Source organism: Nanorana parkeri, unplaced genomic scaffold, assembly GCF_000935625.1.
Source record: "Nanorana parkeri isolate BGI_ZX_2015 unplaced genomic scaffold, ASM93562v1 scaffold67, whole genome shotgun sequence".
Classification (NCBI taxonomy): Eukaryota; Metazoa; Chordata; class Amphibia; order Anura; family Dicroglossidae; genus Nanorana; species Nanorana parkeri.
In genome coordinates, this window is record NW_017306335.1 from 2,425,352 (window position 1) to 2,430,406 (window position 5,055).

Below are 5,055 nucleotides of genomic sequence, written 5' to 3' on the forward strand. Positions count from 1 at the left end.
TACCGCAAGCTGTAGCTCGCGGTATACTGAGACGGCACAGTATACCACAAGCAACTGCTCGCGGTATACTGAGATGCCGCAACTGAAGCGGATCCCGACAATTGTGCCAGGATGCGCCCAGCAGCGTGACTGACAGCTGGCTCTGCCTATCTAGAGGCAGAGCCAGCTGTACCCGCCCCCTCCCCCGTCCGTTCCGCCAGTCAGTGCTGGCGGATCGGAGCGGGGAGGGGGGAATCCAGCCCCTCCCCTGTCAGGGCAGAGAGCTGTGACAGGATCGAGAGCTGAGCGAACGCCGGTATCTGTTCGCTCACGGTATGTGTTCACTCACCTCCCGATCTACTAAGCCGACCTGTGACAGTCTCATTGTCACAGGTCGGCTAGAACTATGAGGTGAGTGAAAAGCACTCACCTCATAGTTCTCCTTTAAGAAACCTAGAGCATTGATATCAAGAGAAAAAGCTATTCATGCGCTGTGAGGACATCTAGTGATGGAAAAAGATATTGCACCTTTTTTTGGCTATAAAATGTGAAGACCTGTTGGTATCAGCATGCACGCCGGCCAGACTAAGTCCCTGTGACGAAACGCGTAGATAGATGGGTGAGGAACAGTGTGGAGAGAGACTCAGAACATACGGACGGTGTTTTTGTATATCCAATTGCCTTTTGGGCTATGCGAGTCAGTTTTATTCTTTCAATAAAGTACGGTTTTAACATACTATGCGATGAGGTCCTATCTGTTTTCTTTAAGTATATTGGAGAGATTGATGGAGACATCCTGAATCGTTACTGGTATTATCAAAGGGAGTTATACCCGGGATTGATGTCAGATTCTACCTACCGAAGTGAAATGATATTGAGAGAAAGTCAGGAAGTTTAGACTGCACCAAAACGCTATCTGACCGTCCTGAAAAAGGGTGAGTGCGGATCTGGCGTTCTATCGAAAGTTCCAACTCGTTAAGATCTCCAATGACCTGACTTCCGGTTCAGTTAGAAGTAAGAGGTTTGCCCAAGACGGCTGTACTGCACATGGGCCACCCGCGGCATTTCCCTATACAAATAGTACACAGCAATAAAGTATTAAAATTAACTAGGGTCAGACTAATCCGGCACGTTATTAATCTGAGTTACCCCACTCAATATGCCCGCCGCTTACGGCCATATTGAGTGGGGCAACTCAGATTATTAACGTGCTCTACAGAACACCGGCCTTATCCATTTCTCTGAGGGTGGAAAGGAGCACTATAGGTGGCACTGAAGATTTACATTATTATTTTACAAAGCACGCTTCCAGATTCGAGTGGTTAACATTTGCACTTTTTCTGTTTGCACATGTCACTATTTATGATGTGAACTTTAGCACAGGTCACTATAAACACTGTACGCAGTGGAAGGTTTTATTTGATATCTTTATGTATATGCACATTTCAGCACTTTCATTGGAGAATTAGGCGCATTGCGTTGTATTAGCAAAATGTAATGGAGAGTTGTACTCAATTTTTTAATGTGGTCATGAAACCAGCTCACTGTAAACAATTTTATCGATGTTCCTATGTTTTAAAATCTTTGTACACATATATGCTTTATTTAGAATTAGGCTCATTGTGTTGAATTAGGCACTTTATTCATGTGGAGAATTTATAGATTTATGACCCTGTTAGGATCAGCGCACTATTTATTTAAAGTGACATTAAAGTCAAAGACATTGTTCCCTCCCCCCAATGTTAATGAAAGCACTTACCTTAAATTATGTCTCTTAATCCGATCTTCTTCTTTCCGGTCCTTTTCATCTGTCCCTCCAGTGCTGCTGCGGGTCTCCGATCCAGCGGTGACTACTCTGTCTTTGCTGGCACTTCCTGTCCCACGGTGTCTGCATGCGGGTGCACGCATCCATATACTTACCTTGTGTCTGTCCTCATCTCCCGCCTTAAAATGTGAACTGCGCATGCGCCCGCCCCAAGAGGCTTTGTGGCCGCCGGCCGAGAACTTTCAAATTTTCGGATGGGAGCGCGCAGGGAAGACACAGGTAAGTTTAAATCGCTTTTGAAGCGTTTTTTTAAACACTTTATGCAAAAACACCGGAGGCTTTAATAACCCTTTAAGATTTTATGAAAGTGTGATAAACATTTTTAGCAAAGCAGCTTACGAGGTTTAAATTTTTTTAAATAAATCCAAAGCGCAGATCAAATATATACTTTTAAATTCCATTGTTGTCACTATCAAGAAATGTCATGCAGCCATCGCTGGGGTGCATGTAGACAGGAATTGCCTGCAAAAAAACTGCAGGAGATCAGCAGTACTGACATGCAACAGAGGTTGAAATAAAGGTGAAAAAAATGATTTTTAGTAGGGATGCACAGATACTTTTCGAGTACCAGTGCAGATACTTGGCATTTTCATGAGAACTACCAGGGTTGCAGCAATTGCAGCTGGGACCTGGCTCTGGCGCTCCACCACTGTCCTGAAATCATTAGTCTGTATTGTTTTAGAAAAACTGTTGCATGACAATAAACAAAAATGTATCAGTACTCGTACTTGTAAGTACTCGGCAAGTACCAGTACTCGTACTCGCAAAACTGGTATCTGTGCATCCCTTTATTTATATTTATAAAAACAAAATCGTACAATAAAACAGAGATGTACAAATCCCAGGAGCTCCGTGTGCTCCTTCCAAATGACAGCTGCCTCCTAATTTTTGAATTTTTCTCTAGTCTAGTCTTGGAGCTCAAAAGTATCGGTACATGTACTCGTACTTGTACCGAGTACTGTACTTGGTATCTGTGCAACCCTAATTTTTAGTAAAAAAAAAATAAAAAATGACATGTTTGATGCACAGAGCAAACTAAACATCATCCAGTTAGGGATTACTTCGCCTTTAACAGATGATAACATCAGAATGTTTAGATGAAAAAAAGAAACATTGTAATTCCAGGGTCACGTTCTCGAAACCTGGTCCTGTCCCTTGAAGATCAGCGATGGTGGCAGGTTGACAGGTACTCTTTGAGCTCCCTGTTTTTGAGTCTGGCTGTGTTTAATAACCTTAGTTTGTAAATTGGCTGACCGGAGAAACAGCGAGTGATTTCTTGGCCTTGCAAATGCTATCTCTGCGGGGAGCGACGGCGTGAATCGCGCTGGCCACAGCGAATGAGATAAATACCCTGAGCGCAGCGTGAGCCCGGCAACCTAATGTTTATTTATGGTCCTTGAATCTTAAGCTGCTAAATTAACCTGGAAAATGACGGTAATATGGACTTTATCAGCTGGAGAGCGTCCAACACAGGCCGAATTGCAGCTCGCCTTCACATCTCGTTAGCATATGCGCATTTATCCGTGAACTGGAATATCTTCATAGCAAATTGCTGCAGAAAGACACTTGCGGGGCTTAGCCGGGGAATACGGGGGATTAGTGACCCGTATCAAATCCTCCATGAATCGGTCAATCCAACTTAAAGGGGAAAACCCCATTGATGATCTCATCAGCGAGCATCGTATGTTTCTGGAGACTCCAGTAGAGAGATCTCCCTCCATAATCCCTGGGTTAGTGTTATGGCCGGCTCGCACTATAGCTGTGTGCAAAAGGCATTCGTACATTTAGTGCACACTATTGCACAGCGCAATACACCGCATGTTAGATATGCTCGTGGCCTATGTTGCAGTTCATTCCGAATGACACCCCAATGCACCGCTCGGTGGGTGTGCATTGCGCTGCACATGCACTATTGTTTTTTCACTGTGTGGCACCACAATGCATGCTATTGAGTGTTTCAGTGAGGGTTAGTGTTAGTCATACAGGCAGGGTTACTGGTAAGCTTACAGGTTGGGCCAGTGTTAGTATTACAGGGAAAGGTTAGTTTTAGGGTTACAGGGAGTGCTAGTGTTCTGGTTACAGATAATGTTAGTGTTAGGGTTACAGGGAGGGTTAATATTACATGTGGGGGTTAGTGTTGGCATTACTGAAAGAATTAGGAAAGTGAGAATTACAGAAAGGGTTAGTGTTAGAGTTACAGGCAGGGTTAGTGCTAGGCTTATAGGGAGGGTTAGTGTTAGGCTTATAAGGAGGGTTGGTGTTAGAGTTACAGGGAGGGTTAGTTTTAGAGTTACAGGGAGTGTTAGGGTTACAGGGAGGGTTAGTGTTAGGCTTATAGGGAGGGTTGGTATTAAAGTTACAGCGGGGGTTAGTGGTAGAGTTACAGGGAGGGTTAGTGTTACGGTTATAGGGAGGGTAAGTGTTAGGCTTAAAGGGAGGGTTGGTGTTAGAGTTACAGGGAGGGTTAGTGTTAGGGTTGAAGGAAAGGTTAGTGTTAGAGTTACAGGGAGGGTTAGTGCTAGGGTTATAGGGAGGGTTAGTGTTAGGGTTACAGGGAGGGTTAGTATTAGGGTTATAGGAAGTGTTAGGGTTGCAGGGAGGGTTAGTGTTAGGATTATAGGAAGGGTTAGTGTTAGGGTTACAGGGAGGGTTAATGTTAGGGTTATAGGAAAGGTTAGTGTTAGGGTTAAAGGAAAGGTTAGTGTTAGAGTTACAGGGAGGGTTAGTGTTAGGGTTATAGGGAGGATTAGTGTTAGGGTTACAGGGAGGGTTAGTATTAGGGTTATAGGAAGTGTTAGGGTTACAGGGAGGGTTAGGGTTATAGGAAGGGTTAGTGTTACAGGGAGGGTTAGTGTTAGAGTTACAGGGAGGGTTAGTGTTAGGGTTATAGGGAGGGTTAGTGTTAGGGTTAAAGGAAAGATTAGTGTTAGAGTTACAGGGAGGGTTAGTGTTAGGGTTATAGGGAGGGTTAGTGTTAGGGTTATAGGGAGGGTTAGTGTTAGGATTATAGGAAGGGTTAGAGTTACAGGGAGGGTTAGTGTTAGGGTTGTAGGAAGGGTTACCCTAAAAAAAAACAACTGTAGGTTTGCAATACAATGAAGTATAGATACAGTATAGCTGCAGTTCAATGACACACTACTGCACTTTGTGCCTACTGCACCCGTACTACACTGTACTGTGCAAAAGGGATGCACAGATACCGATACTACCGTGTTTCCCCGAAAATAAGACAGTGTCTTATTTTTTTTTTT